The sequence below is a fragment of the Bos javanicus genome, chromosome 28 (genome assembly GCF_032452875.1).
Source record: "Bos javanicus breed banteng chromosome 28, ARS-OSU_banteng_1.0, whole genome shotgun sequence".
In the NCBI taxonomy this organism is placed as follows: Eukaryota; Metazoa; Chordata; class Mammalia; order Artiodactyla; family Bovidae; genus Bos; species Bos javanicus.
Window position 1 is genome coordinate 33796992 of NC_083895.1, and position 16651 is coordinate 33813642.

Below are 16651 nucleotides of genomic sequence, written 5' to 3' on the forward strand. Positions count from 1 at the left end.
TCTTCTTGGAAGAAATGTCTCTTTAGGACTTCTGCCCAGGTTTTATTGGATGTTTGTTATTTGATATAGAGTTGTATAAGCTGCTTACATGTTTTGGATATTAAGCCCTTGTCAACTGCATCATTTGCAAATATTTTCTCCCAATCTGTAGGTTGTCTTTTCATTTCATTTATGATTTCCTTTGCTGTACAAAAGCTTGTAAATCTGATTAGGTTCCATTTGCTTACTTTTGATTTTGTTTCTTTGGCCTTGGGAGACTCACTATTAGTTTTTTTATTGCTGAAATGACAACTTAAAGGGAGCACAGTCACTTAATTAATATCTCAATCATCATTGCAATATAGTAACAAAGATGATGGAATTGTGAAGGTGATTATTATAGATGTATCTTCTTGTCAGACATTTGCCACATTTTTCTCTGATTGGAATTAAGAGTTAAGAGCTGCATATCATCTAATATACCTCTCCTGGTTAATATAACATAGCTAGTTGTTCATCTTCAACTGGGTTTTTTCTCTGACATGTTATTTTACTCCCTGAATGTTGTTTAAAGTTTGGGCTGAGGTATGGTAGGCCACTTCTGCCATTAATTGTCTAGTATTAAAACAGGAGAATTTTAGGCCATGGTAATTCCAGATTATATGTGCGTACATACATGTGTATGTGTTGCTTTTTTTCTTTTGACTTGGGAGCCTGATCTAAAAAAAATATTGTTTTTTTTTAATTTTATTTTTAAACTTTACAATATTGTATTGGTTTTGCCAAATATCAAAATGAATCCACCACAGGTATACATGTGTTCCCCATCCTGAACCCTCCTCCCTCCTCCCTCCCCATACCATCCCTCTGGGTCGTCCCAGTGCACCAGCCCTAAGCATCCAGTATCGTGCATCGAACCTGGACTGGCGACTCATTTCATATATGATATTATACGTATTTCAATGCCGTTCTCCCAAATCATCCCACCCTCTCCCTCTCCCACAGAGTCCAAAAGACTGTTCTATACATCAGTGTCTCTTTTGCTGTCTCGTACACAGGATTATTGTTAGCATCTTTCTAAATTCCATATATATGCATTAGTGTACTGTACTGGTGTTTTTCTTTCTGGCTAATTTCACTCTGTATAATAGGCTCCAGTTTCATCCACCTCATTAGAACTGATTCAAATGTATTATTTTTAATGGCTGAGTAATACTCCATTGTTTATATGTACCACAGATTTCTTATCCATTAATCTGCTGATGGACATCTAGGTTGCTTCCATGTCCTGGCTATTATAAACAGTGCTGCGATGAACACTGGGGTACATGTGTCTCTTTCAATTCTGGTTTCCTCAGTGTGTATGCCCAGCAGTGGGATTGCTGGATCATAAGGCAGTTCTATTAATTCACGTCAGAGAATGTTTTGCCTACATTCTCTTCTAGGAGTTTTATGAGGGCATGTCTGTAAACTGCTTTGGGTAGCATGGCTATTTTAACAATATTAATTCTTCCAATCCAAGAGCACAGGATATCTTTCCATTTTTTTGAATCATCTAAAGTTGGAAGACTATGATTTTTATGCTCATATCTTTAACCAACTGAAAAAGTAAGACTAGGCAGATTGGCAGGAGATAAGAATCAGGGTTTTTTTTTTTTAATATGGAAAAACAGTGGGAAACATTTTTCTTCCCCCACTAATTCTAGACTCTATTCTGTTCCATTTGTTGATTGACCTATTCATGGGCTAGTTGTTTGAATTACTGTAGATTTATTATTTTCATAAAAAATGGGGTAAAACTTGAACCTGTTTTTCAGTAACCTGCTAACTGTTATTTACTCTGACTTTTGTCGGCTTTATATGGTACAAATGTCTTTTCCCACACTGCTGCTCCTGCTGCTGCTAAGTCGCTTCAGTCGTGTCCAACTCTGTGCAACCCCATAGATGGCAGCCCACCAGGCTCCCCCGTCCCTGGGATTCTCCAGGCAAGAACACTGGAGTGGGGTGCCATTGCCTTCTCTGTTCCCACACTGGGACTTGTCTTTTTATCCTTTTACGTGTGTCTTTGGATGAGTGAATATATTCTTATGAACCCTAATTTTCTAATCCTCTTTCATGGTTACTCTTGTCTTTTCCCATTACAACATCTTTGCTGCATCAACATCACAAATATATGTTGATATATATTATCTTCGAGACACTTTACTGTTTCACTTTTTATATTTAGATCTTTATTCCACCTTGCAAATCAACTATTTGTATGGTGGAAGGTACTGAGAAGATTTGTTTTAATGCATGAATATCCAGTGACCAACATCACTGATTAGAACGACCATTCTGTGATATCATCTTTGCCACAAAGCGTCTCCATATGTGTAGGCCTGTTTCTGGACTCACTGTTGTGTTCCACCAATCTATTTGTCTTTCCTTGAATAAGACCACATTGTCTCAACGAATGCAATTATATAGAAAATCCATATCCATTAGAAAAGTTTTGTACTTCTGTTTTTTTCTTTAACATTATCTTCACTATTCTTGGTCCTTGGAGATTCCATCTAAACTTTAAAATCCACTTAAAATTTCGGCAAAAAGCAACCTGCCAAAATTTTGATTAGGATTATACCGAATCTATATATCTTTTTAGGAAGAAATTATAATCTTTGCCATATTAAGTCCTCCGATCCCTAATGATCATATATCCCTCAATTTATTTTCTTTCTTTAAAATATTTCTAAAGATCTGGACTTTTCTTTGTAAATGTCTTCCATTTCTTTTGCTAGATTTATTTCTATATATTTGATATTTTTATTAAATCATAAATTTAAGTTCTACATTTAGCGATACATTCCTATTTTACTGAAAGTTTTAAACTACAGAAATTGATGTTTAATGACTAAATGCATTTTTCAGCATCTGTGGAAAGAATCCTAAAATTTATTTCTGTAAGTCCATTAATACATTAAGTTATATTTGTTGTTCAGTTGCTGAGTCATGTCCGACTCTTTGTGACCTCATGGACTGCAACACTCTAGGCTTCCCTATAGCAAACTTCCATCTCATCCTCTGGCACCCCCTTCTTCTCCTGTCCTCAATCTTTCCCACCATCAGGGTCTTTTCCAATGAGCATCAAGGTGGCCAAAGTACTGGAGCTTCAGCTTCAGCATCAGTCCTTCCAGTGAATATTCAGGATTGATTTCCTTTAGGATTGACTGGTTTGGTCTCCTTGCTGTCCAAGGGACTCTTAAGAGTCTCTACCACCACAGTTCAGAAGCATCAATTCTTTGGCACTCAGCCTTCTTTATGATCCAACTCTCACATCCACACATGACTACTGGAAAAACCATAGCTTTGACTATATTTCTATATTTAAAATATTGAACCATCTTTGCATTTCTAGAATAAATTCCACATTTTTATACTGTCATTCTTGTAATATACTTATAAATTGAGTCTGAAACTAATTTTAGAATTATCAGTTGATATACATGAGTGAGTTTTTATATGGTTTTCTCTTATTGCACTTTCTTCATTGGATTATGATACCAATATTATGCTCACTTCATAAGATCAATTTGGACTTTCCCCTTTATTAATAATTTTAAATGGTTTATAGGGATTTTAAATTTTTTCTTAAAGGTTTTCCTATGAAACTTTCCTTTATGAAATCATCTAGAACTGGAAGTTTTTAATAGTGGTGTAGAGGTAAAAGTTAATTAAAAACAAAATGGTAGATATCGAGCCCAAGCTTTGCATATTTACTCAAATAGATGTACTTTCCATCTGTATTTTTCCATTTGTATTTCTACCATGTAAATGGATAGGATTTGATCTTTAGAGTTTTTAATTCATTCTTTTCTAGATATTCTGTGACTTTAGTTTGAATTTTATATTTGACAAAAGAGCTGCTTATAGGACTTTATTGTATTATTGTTATTAGTATTTTGTAATGCTAATTACTGGTGCTGTATGATTGTAAGCATAGAACATTTTTGGTATTATTTAGAAATTTATTGGAAGCTTCAAAATAATCTTGTATATGGGCAAGCTTTCCAAATATTATATTCCTTGAAAAAAGGGTATATTCTTTATTTTCAGTGTTGAAGCTAAAAATATGTCAATTAATATACCTTCTAAGGAAAGGTGAATTAAGATCTTAGACTAGTATGTTTCTGTTTATCCATGTAGTTTCACAGCTGTGATTTGTGCTTCTGAATGCATGTAATCATAGTACTGTATTGTACTTAGCCTGATAAAGTGACTTTGTCTTTTTTTTTTTTTTTAGTTTTTTTTTTTTTTTTTAAAGAATTCAACATTGTGTATTGAGGTTGGCCAATCTACTCTCTTTTCATTTTATCTTTCTTGTCTATATTTGCCCTTCTTTTTTTTTTTTTTCAAATTTTGTGTCGCATGTACTATATATGGAACAAAGACTGGTGTTTTGCTTTTATTTTTCCCTATCAATGTTGATGTACAAATGTGTCATTATGAAAATTTTCTAATGATCAGCAAAGTTGAAAGACTTTTACAGTGACTGGCCTACAAGTTTTGCTTTTTAATCCAACCCAAAATTATGTCTTAAGAGACAGATTTAGTTCATGTGAAAATATTGATATGTAAATGCTTTTGGTTTATATTATTCTATAGTTCACTTATTTGTTCATATCATTTAAATTATTTCAGTATATATTCTTTTCTCTCCTTTTTGATTTTGTGATTATCTTGATATTTAGGAAGTCTTGTACTTTTGCTAGAGATTACTTTCATATCTGTAACTATATGTGAAAGTGAAAGTCAGTCATGTCCAACTCTTTGCGACCCATGACTATACAGTCCATGGAATTCTCCAGGCCAGAATGCTGGAGTGGGTAGCTTTTCCCTTCTCCAGGGGATCTTCCCAACCCAGGGATCAAACCCATGTCTCCCACAGTGCAGGCAGATTCTTTACCAGCTGAGACACAAGGGAAGCCCGAGCATACTGGAATGGGTAGCCTATCCCTTCTCCAGGGGATCTTCCAGACCCAGGAATCAAATTGGGGTCTCCTGCATTGCAAGTGGATTCTTTACCAACTGAGCTATTAGGGAAGCTTTAACTGTATCTTATATCCTTAATCATCTTTTTTTTTTTTTTGAAATTATCTATTATTTTCTGTGATTGTCAGATTTGTGTGTCAACTTGTCTAGGCTATAGTACCCAGTTATTTAATCAAATGCTAGTTTAGGTACTGCATTAAAGGTATTTAGCAGTCCAGGTTCGATGCACGATACTGGATGCTTGGGGCTGGTGCACTGGGACGACCCAGAGGGATGGTATGGGGAGGGAGGTGGGAGGAGGGTTCAGGATGGGGAACACGTGTATACCTGTGGCAGATTCATTTTGATATATGGCAAAACCAATACAATATTGTAAAGTTAAAAAATTAAATTAAATTAAAAAAAATAAAATAAAAGGTATTCAGCAGATGTGATTAACATCTGTTAATCAGTTAACTTTAAGTAAAGGATTATCCTTAATAATGTGGGTGGGCCTAATCTAATCAATTGAAAGGTCTTAAGAGCAGGAAACCTGACATTTTCCTGAGGAGGAAGAAAGTCCCGTTGTAGACTACAGTCTTGTCCCTATCCAAGAGTTTGTAGCTTGCCTTTGCTGTGGAGTACTCTGTGTATTACAGCTTGCCTACCCAATTGTACAATTAAAGAAACTAGTTCTCTGCTCTGTGTGTATGTACATATATATTTTTTCACTGGTTCTGTTTCTTTGGTGGAAATACAATGTCTTAAGTGGGCAATAAATAAGTTAGCTTTAAATTTTTTCTCCTCTTCCTCTGCTATCTGACTTTATTCAGTCATGTATTCTTCTTATCGTTAGTGTTTTAATATTTTAATTTTATTAGAGTATAGTTAATTTACAATTTTGTGTTAGTTTCTGGTGTACAGAAAAGTGATTCAGTTATACATATATCCATTCTTTTTTATATTCTTTTCTTATGTGGATTATCACACAATACTGAGTAGTGCTTCCTTGAATATCGAGTAGGTCCTTGTTGGTTATCTATCCTATATATGGTATTGTGTGTGTGTTCATCCCAAGTTCCTGATTTATCCTCCCTACCACATTTCCCTTTTGTTAACTGTAGGTTTGTTTCTAATAAGTTTAAGTCTGTTTCTGTTTTGTAGATAAGTTCATTTGTATCTTTTTAAAAATCAGATTCCACATACGGGTGATATCATATGAAATTTGTCTTTGACTTATTTCACTTAGTAAGGTAATCTCTAGGTCCAGCCATGTTGTTCTAAATGGTATTATTTCGTTATTTTTTACGGCTGAGTACTATTCTGTTGTATATACGTACCGCATCTTCTTACTCCATTCTCTGTCAGTAATCATTTAGGTTGCTTCCGTGTTTTGGGTATTGGAAATAGTGCTACCATGAACATTGGGTTGCAAGTTTTCCTTTAGGGTTATGGATTTCTCTAGATATATGCCCCTTGAATGGGATTGCTAGATCATACAGCAGTTTTTTAAGGACCCTCCATACTGTTCTCCATAGTGGTTGTACCAATTTACACTTCTACCAACAGTGTAGGAGGCTTCTCTTTTCTCCACACCCTCTCCAGCATTTGTTGTTTGTAGATCGATGATGGCCATTCTGAGGTGACACCCCATTGTAGTTTTGATTTGCATTTTTCTGATAATTAGTGATGTTGAGCATCTTTTCACGTGCTTCTTGGCCATCTGTTATTAAATTTTCATGTTTGTGTGTTATTAAGGTTTGGTATTTGTGTGCATACTTAAGAAAGCTCTCTCCTAAATATAACATGCTTTGGGGAAAATAGAGTTAGGATCAGACCGTTCAAAATCTAAACCCTTGCCCAATAATCAGGCAGTCAACGAATGATGTTAAGTTTTTAATAAATAGAGGAATGAACAATAAATACAGTATTTAAAGAAAAACAAAAATGCAAGTAGTTTGAGCGGAGGAGGTATGAGCAGGTGTTGCATCTGTTGATTTCTGGAAGCAAGGGCAGCAGTCACAATGGCTGGGCAGTAATGTGCAGCAAGCCATCAGAGGTAGCACACATGGAAAAGGAGAGCCAAGAAGGGCAATAAGGAGTCGCTGGGCTTTAGGTTCAGTTTTGTACTCCTCTGGAACTTGCCACCATTCCCTTATGGTTTGAAATTTAACACTCTGATAAATATCTTTCATGGATAAATGTGACTTCCTCAGTATGCCAGCATCATCGCTACCAACTTCAAATCAGGTACATATGATCTAATTCATGTAGCAGAAATAGGCCCTGGGAAGAACAGACCATACTTGATTTATGTGCTTTAAATGATATCCTTGGATTTCTAGCTTTTAAAGATCAGCAGACTTTTCTATCTCCCATTTTCCCCCCTCTCATTGCTCAATTGTTATTTGCATAATTTCTGTAGTATTGTAGCCTGTATCATTTGTATTCTCTACTGTTATAATTGCCTATCTTATTTGTTTTCTTTCAGTCCTTATTTTACAGTTTAACCTTTGTTATAGAATCAATGCCTAGCTATTAGATGAAAGACTGAATGTCTTTTGTCCCTCTGTGCCTGTCGTGGGCTAAACATTTGTGTCCCTTAAAATTCATATGTTGAGGTCCTAACTTCCATTGTGATGGGATTTAGAGATGGGGCCTTTGAGAGGTAGTTAGGTTTATATGAGGTCATGAGGGTAAGGCTGCCGTGGTGGGATTAGTGTCCTTATAAGAAGAGGGAGAGAGACCAGGACTCTAGTTCACTCTATGATGTGAGGATACAGTGGAAGGCAGCCATCTGCAAACCAGGAAGAAAGTTATCACCAAGGGTTGAATCTGCCAGCACCTTGATTTTGGACTCACCAGCCTCCAGAATTGTGAAAAATAACTGTCTATTGTTTGTGCCACTCAATCTGTGTTATGTTGTGGTAGCATCTCAACTTGATTAAGATAGTTCCCCTCCCCATTTAATAAAAAATCTACAATAGCCAAGAGAAGGTACTCACCCCAAGCCCACATACACATATCTACGCCATGTTCTGATCAAACACTCTAGAGTTGTCTGCCCAAACTACCCTGAACTCACTTCCAGGACTTGAAAAGAGCCAATATAAAGATGCATTACCTTTAAAAGAAACAAGAATATAACAGACCGCTGAGGTCCCAAGAGAAACTATAGCAGCTTATGAACAACAGAATGATATATTTAAGGTGCTAAACAAACAAACAAACAAAAACTACCACCATGTAATCACACCATCATTGTTGTTCATTTGCTAAGTCATGTCCAACTCCGCAACCCCATGAACTGCACCACGCCAGGCTTCTGTCTTCCACTGTGTCCTGGAGTTTGCTGAAATTTATGTTCATTGAATTGGTGATGCTATCTAACCATCTCATCCTCTGCCACCACCTTCTTTTTTTGCCTTCAATCTTTCCCAGCATCAGGGTCTGGGAAAGCATCAGCTCCCTCCAACGAGTCAGCTCTTCACATCAGATGGCCAAAGTATTGGAGCTTCAGCTTCAACAACAGTCCTTCCAATGAATATTCAGGGTTGATTTCCTTTAGGATTGACTGGTTTGATCTTCTTGCAGTCCAAGCAATTCTCAAGAATCTTCTCCAGCACCACAGTTCAGAAGCATCAGTTCTTCAGTGCTCAGCCTTCTTTATGGTCCAACTTTCATATCCATACATGACTATTAAAAAAACCATAACTTTGACTAGACAGACCTATGTCCACAAAGTGATGTCTCTGCTTTTTAATACACTGTATAATTCCAAATGTAACAGAAATATCTTTCATAAGTGAAGAAAAAAATAAAGATACTTTCTAGATATACAAAGACTGAGTGAATTTGCTGTCTGCAATTCTATGTTAAATAAATACTAAAGAGAGCTCTGATGGAAGGGAAATAATCTGATGGTGTGTGGTGAACCACACTGTGTCCGTACGGTCAGCTTCATCTTAGCCTGGCTGTCCTGCACCCTCTCCTTTCCCTGTGACTGAGCAGTACCTAGCTCACAAGGAATGTGCCTACGCCAGATGAGTTCCCCATCAGCTTCTACCTTTGGAATCTGGAAGAATGCCTTTTTCTGTTTCAAATGGTTAAATGGTCATGAGACCCTCAGGGAGAGGAAAAAATCCTTGGTTCCCATCTTGCAGACATGCTTCTCAGTTGGTAGCCCAATTCTATTTTTAGCTTTAGCCTGTTGTACCCCTTCCAGCTCCTCCAAGCACAGCTGCAAATGCCTTTGGATCATTGTCCCCACATCCTGCCCATGTGTAAGTTTCCCACAATAAACTTCATAATTATACTTTATGGAGTCGCCTGCTTCATTTTTCAGTCTCAGTGTTTCTTCTCAGTTCAGAGGGTATTATTCAATACCTCCACCTCCCAGCAGATGGAATCAGGATATGTAAGAAGGAATGAAGGACACAAAGGAAAAGGTAAATAATTGGATAAACCAACTATACCAAAAAAAATGTCTTGTGAGGTTACAAATATATATACAAAATGAAAATGTATGATAGCAATACAAAAAACACCAAAGATACCAAGGAACAAATGCAGGTTAAGTATTCTAACCTCAAAATTATCCAAGAAGAGGTACAACTACTAACTTATGTTGGATTCTAAATAATGCATTATGTAATATCTAGGATAATCACTAAAAGAATAGAAGAAAACTTCACTTGTAGTAAGCATGAAAATGAAGAGGAAAAAATAATAAAAAATATTTGATTTATCAAAAATGTCTAAAGCAAGGACAGAAAAAGGAATCAAAAGTAGATGATGCCTGAAAAATATCATTAAAAGATGACAGATGTAAATACATTAGTAACAATATTACATGTAAATAGCATGTTGTTGTTCAGTTGCTAAGTTGTGTCTGACTCTTTGCAACCCCATGGGCTGCAGCACACCAGGCTTCCCTGTCCTTCGCTGTTTTCCAGTTTGCTCAAACTTGTGGCCATTGAGTTGGTGATGCCATTCAACCATCTTATCCTCTGTTGCCCCCTTCTGCTTCTGCCCTCAATCTTTCTCAGCATGAGTCTTTTCAAATAAGTCAGCCCTTCGCATCTGGTGGCCAAAATGTTGGAGCTTCAGCATCAGTCCTTCCAATGAATATTCAAGATTGATTTCCTTTAGGATTGACTGGTTTGATATCCTTGCAGTCCAAGGGACTCTTAAGAATTACATGAATATTTCAATTAAAAGGCAAATACTATTCAACTGGATAAAACTCCAAACCTAATGATATTATGCTTAAAAGGAACAGGACAATTTATAGAGAAGTAGAAAATCAAAAGGATGGGAAAAAAGATATGGAAACATTAGCTGTAAGAAACCTCATATCTTATAATGCATGAAGCATTACTAGGGGGAATTTTATAATGACAAAAATTTGACTGCCTGGAAGATAGAAAAACATTACATTTTTATGAACCTAAAAACCACTTTAAAATATATAAAGCAATAATTGAAAAACTAGAAAAGAGAAAGAAAGAAATCCATAAGTAATATGGGAGATTTAACATACCTCTCTTCATAACTGATAGCACCAGCAGACAAAAAATTAATAAGAATACAGACTCCATTAAAAACATAATTAACAAACATGAATGTAATGCAGGAATGAATCAGACAGTGAAAGGAATCACATTCCTTTCTAGTAAGTGTGAAACATTTACCAAAATTTGTGAGAAGCTCAATTTTGAGGTTAGTGTCAACATTTCAGAGTTTCTCATCCTGGACACTGTTAACATCTTGGACTAATTCTTTGTTGTGAGGGGCTCTCCTAGGTACGCATTATAGGATGCTTAGCAGTAGTCCTGTCCTTGTTTCCACTGGGTGCTAGAATCAGCTCCCCTCCAATAAGGTTGTCAAAAACAAATGTCTCCAGATATTGCCAAACGTGCTCTGGGATGAGGGAAAAGTCAAGACTGATTTAGAATTTTCTCTTTTAAAATGCTTTAATGAAGCCAGTAATCAATAATAAAAGATTTTTATAACGTGCAGTTAAACAATACAGTTATAAATGACCCATCAGGCAGATAATCAAAATGGAAATTATGAAGTATTTTAATATGAATTATAATGAATTAAGACATATCAAAAAGTATTCAATGCAACTTAAGCTGTTCTTAGAAGAAACTGTGTAGAATTAAATGTGAATATTAAATAGAAGAAAGTTTGAAAGTCAAGAATGTGAAGGTCAAGACTCCTGACTCTGGCCAAATGAGATCAGCAAGTCCTGTCCTCAGAAAACTGAAAGAAATGAACAAAACTGATCGTGTCATCACTCTGGAATTGTACCAAAGTCATATGACAATCTTTGATAAACTGCTGAAGTTCAGGCAACAACAGTGGGAGTCTGGCATTCAGGCTTGCTGCTAGAACTACTCTCACTAACCTCTCCTCTAACAGGTGATGTGGGTGTTGTGCCCAGGAGAGGCAGACCATGAGGACTAACACAGGGGAAGGGGGACTCCTTCCATCTGGGGCAGTGGTAACGCTCATGTTAAATGGAAATGATTTCTCTGAGACAAACAAGAAGAAAGGCCAATGGCTTCATTCTAGTACTCCAAGATTATAGGTACCATGTAACCTTTAGTCCGTTCAGTTCAGCTCAGTTGCTCAGTCATGTCTGACTCTTTGCGACCCCATAGACTGCAGCACGCCAAGTTTCCATCACAAACTCCCAGAGTTTCCTCAGACTCATGTCCATTGAGTCTGTGATGCCATCCAACCATCTCATCCTCTGTCGTCCCCTTCTCCACCCACCTCCAATCTTCCCCAGCAGCAGTATCTTTTCAAATGAGTTAGTTCTTCGCGTCAGGTGGCCAAAGTATTGGAGTTTCAGCTTCAGCATCAGTCCTTACAGTGAATATTCAGAACTGATCTCCTTTAGGATGGACTGGTTGGATCTCCTTGCAGTCCAAGGGATTCTCAAGAGTCTTCTCCAACACCACAGTTCAAAAGCATCAATTCTTCAGTACTCAGCTTTCCTTATGGTCCAACTCTCGCATCCATACATGACTACTGGAAAAACCATAGCTTTGACTAGAAGGACCTTTGTTGACAAACTGAAGTCTCTGCTTTTTAGTAAGCTGTCTAGATTGGTCATAACTTTTCTTCCAAGGAGCAAGCATCTTTTAATTTCATGGCTGCAGTCACCATCTGCAGTGATTTTGGAGCCCCCCAAAATAAAGTCTTTCACTATTTCTATTGTTTCCCCGTCTATTTGCCATGAAGCAATGAGACCAAATGCCATGATCTTAGTTTTCCCAGATGGGGCAAACATATTCTTGGCCTAATCTGTATATGTGCTCAGTGGAGACACAAAATCTGCAAGCTATTTTTACACTCCTTCCTTACTCTGAGGCTGCATACATGAACCATGAGACTCAAAAGCGACTATAAGACAATAAAACCCAAGGCAGACTGAAAACATCCTGGATTTTTAATGCCTCCTATTTAACATATTTAAATCATCCCTATAACTTAATAATAAGACAAAAAATGCAATTAAAATGTAAAGTATTTGAATAGTCATTTTATCAAAGAATTTGTAAAAATGGCTAATTAGTACAAAAAAGTACTTACTATTATTGTTAGAGAAATGTAAATTAAAATCACAATTAGATATCACTATATACCCACTGAAATGGCTGTAGCCAAAACAAAATGTAGTAACCAAGTATTGGTGAGAATGTAGAAAAAAATGGAAACTTTGTGCATTGCTAATGATAATGTAAAATAATACAGAAACTTGGATAATAGTTTGGCAATTTCTTCAAAATGTAAAGGTAAATTTACTATATGATCACTATGTCTATTCCTGTTAATCTATTCAAGATAAATAGAAAAAAATGTACTTTAATATTCAGAGCTGCATTAGTCATTAATTCCTGATACTTCTCATTTATGCCTTCTTGCCTGTTTCTCAATAAGCCCCTAAGAAGGTTGATCAAGAAAAAAAAGGCACAAATTGCAAATATCAGTAATGAATAAGGGGATAAAAATCCAGATCCTATAAACACAGAAGGAGTAGATCATGAGCACCTTGTGCCAACAAATTTGAAAATCTTTATGAAACATTCAAAAATTTTTTAAAGCAATTGACTAAAACTGACACGAGAAGAAATAGAAAATATGGTTATTCATATAGGTGATAAAGAAATTGAATTTTTAATTAAAATTTCTCCCAAGAGAAATCTTCAAGCCCAAGTAGCTTCAATGGTGAATTCTTTCTGTACTATATGGAAACTAGAATCAATAATAATCTTACATAAACTTTTCAAGAGATAATAAAAAGCTGGTATTCTCATTTTTTTTGCAGCAAACATTCTTGACATAAAACATGACAAAGACATTACAAGAAAGGAAAATTATATGTCAATCTCATAAGAAAGATGCAAACTATAACCAAAACATTAGCAAATGAAATCTAAAGATATAAAGAGGCAAAATATATTACAATCAAGTTGGGTTTTTAAGTTTGTTTCAACATTCAGAAATCAACCCAATAATGGAAGGGAATTTCCTAAACAAAAGTATCTGATAAAAATGTACAGCTAACACAATTTTCATGTACGGTCAACTGTTGAAAGCTTCTCTACTGAGATCAACAACAGAAAGATGCCACCTACCCCTACTCCTATTTGGCTCTGTAGGTAAAGTTCTAGACAGTTCAAAAAAGGAGGTAAGTGAGAAGATACAAGGAATGAGAAGTTTGGAAATTAAGAAATAAAACTATATTATTTGCAGATTATATTTTGTGGAAAATTCAAGAAATATCCACAGTAAGAACAAACTTTAGTATTAATAAGTGAATTTTGAAAGAATGCAAAAAACAAAGTTGATATAAATAATTATAGTACTGTATACCAGCAACAAGCATTTAGAAAATGAAATTTTAAAAACACCATTTAAAACAACATAAAACTTCACATTCTAAAGAAGTCTAATGAAAGATGTACAAGTTCTCTACACTGAAAAGTACAAAGAAATATTGAAAGAAAATTTAAATAGGTGTAAATAAAGATAGGGATGGATATGCCCATGGATATATGGGATGGATATATCCATATATTGAAAGATGTAGTGTTGTAATAATGTCAGTTCTCTTCAAATTAATCTCTCAGTTTAATAGTGCCAAACAAATATAGACTATATCTTTGACCTATAGACTTGTTTTTTGTCATTGAAATTGAAAACCTTCTTCCAGAATTTATATGGAATGGTAAATGGCAAGAAGAGCCAAAACTCTCTGGAACAAGAAAAAAAAAGCTTTATGGTAAAGTTTCGTATGAGGTTTAGGTAATTAAAGCATACTGTACTTGTGCAAGGGTGAAATATAGGGTGACTTATAGAAATAGTACTATAAAGGGGGGGAGCAATTACTCTCACAGGTAACAGTCAAAACAGCTGGACCAAATTATCTGAAGGCACAAGAAATTGACCAGTGACATAATAAACGCTGAGAGGCGTTGACTCTTGCTAAACTGCAGCTGCATCAAGTGAGCCCAGGTCCTCTCGCCTTGGAGTGTCCCCTACCACCATCTTGTCCTTAGGTCTGGTGGTGGGAATCCACAGCCTTACGGACTTGAAATGAGGTGGCAGAGTTCACAGCGGCAGAGCAGGTGGACATTGAAGCAGTAAGTTAGGAAATGGAAACCCACATAAGGGCTGAGATCCACCATCTTACCAGAAAGATACAACATCCTAATTAGGTATGCAACTAACTAACAGAGCTTCAAAAATGACCCTTATAGGTTGAACTGCATCCCTCCAAAAGATGTGCGTGAGCCCCAATCCAGTATTAATGCTGTCCTTGTAAGACAAGGTAAAGAGACACGATGGGATAGATCTTTTAACAGTTGTTGCCTTTGGAGGAGCAATGACTGGGAAGGGCCATGAGGGATTTTTGGTGGTACCAGTCCAGTTCTGTTTCTCAATCTGGGTTGTGGTCATGTGGCATGGCAGTTTCCATGTTTTGGAAAACCCACTAAGCTCTACTCTTGTGTTTTGTGTAGTGTTCTGCATGTATATCATATTCCTATAAAATTTTTACTCCAGATATCTAACAATAAATAATATGCCTGTTGTCATCATACCTATACAGTCCTACACCATACAGTCCTAGAACTAATTTTGACTTCTAATACTGTGCTCCAAACCAGTAAAAGACTGATAGGTGAAAGATGATAGTTACATACGTTCATAGGTGATAGATAAGTGATAGACGATAGATAGAGTGATCATGAGAGATAAATAGACAAATGATAGATAAATGAATAGTTGGATGGATAGACAGGCAGAAAGGCAGATACCCGGGGCTGCTTGGAGAGCACTCATTACTGCATGTTTGGGCCAGGAGAGAATACTTTTGATGTTGACATAAAGCAAAAATATCTTTAGCAGTTCCTGGGAAGAGTGTTAAAAAAATAATAGAGCAGTCAGCCTGAAGAGGATGCCTAGTTGCCCTATGACAATTGGAGGTTTTATAACATAAAAAAGCAATTCTTACAAGTACTAAAATTTGTTAATCCATGAAACATTATAAAGTGGATAGATATGTTCACAAAATGATAACATAACTGACTCATTTGCTTGATATCTAGTTTCTCCTCATTGCGTAGTTCAAGTGATAGTTGTATATAACTCTTAATTTTTTAAAAAAAGATATTTTAGAAAAACAAGACAAAACAACATAAAAACACAGCAAAAACCACAAACAAATTTTTTTTAATGTGCTGAAATGATCCTATGAGAGTACTGACTCTCAGATCAGAGGGTACACTTCAAGAATGACCATTATGCATGCCTGAAGCATGGGCCTGCTGCAGTTCCCTAGATGTGGACAATTAACCATTTATTTTTGTGGTTAATGCAGCACATTTATGCAGCAGAGAGAAATGTGCTGGAATGCATAGCATTCATCACTTGCATCTGATAAGCAAGCAAGACCACAGTCAGAGACTTTGTATCAGGCAGGTAAAGGTTAGGGAAGAGGAAGACAGGAAGCTATTTTTAAGAAAAGCAGAGTGGCAAAAGCAGGCTTCTTGCAGCTGGCTGAACCCTCATTCCACGAGGCATTGTTCACCATAGCTGTTTGCTCTGTGAGGGACTTGGGAATGAAGAAGCCCTTCCCTGTATCTGGTATCTGGGGTCAAGCTCTCGTCTTATGCTTTGTCAGAACACCATTTCCCATCCTTGACCTCTAGAAAAAGCCATATTCTCTAAACATGTTTGTTGATGTCTTCCACTCAGTATTATCATCCCGCTGGTCCACCATGCATGCAGATACAAGTTAAACCTTGCAGGTTAATAAAACCCTATTGCCGTACTGAGAATGTTGCTCTCAATTTTAAGAGGAGTCTGCTGAAAGTTTTGTCTTGGACTAAAATGATTTATGTTTTGCAATGAGTACTCTGTCTCTCACGTGGCATCAGATTGCAGGTTCTGTTAACAAATGTGGGATTCGTCAGGAGAAGCTCTTTCAAATGTCCAGTAAGAGATGGTTTAGCCTAGGATAGAGGTCAGCAAGCCTTTTCTGTAAAAGATCAGGTAATAAGTAGCTTATGCTTTGCCAGCCCTGTGATCTCTAGCAAAAGGACTCCACTCAAAATAGCTATAGACAATATGCTAGTGAGTG

At 36.4% G+C, this 16651-nt stretch overlaps 1 protein-coding gene across 3 annotated transcripts in view; it reads left to right on the top strand.

The window, feature by feature from the left end:
• LRMDA (leucine rich melanocyte differentiation associated) overlaps positions 1-9309 on the top strand; it is a 1194775-nt gene extending 1185466 nt beyond the window's left edge. For all 3 annotated transcript variants that reach the window (XM_061405856.1, XM_061405858.1, XM_061405855.1), the window contains one exon: positions 8431-9309. The gene's annotated coding sequence lies outside the window, so the exon portion shown is untranslated. The remainder of the gene's footprint in view (positions 1-8430) is intronic.
• The last annotated feature ends 7342 nt before the right edge of the window (positions 9310-16651 follow it).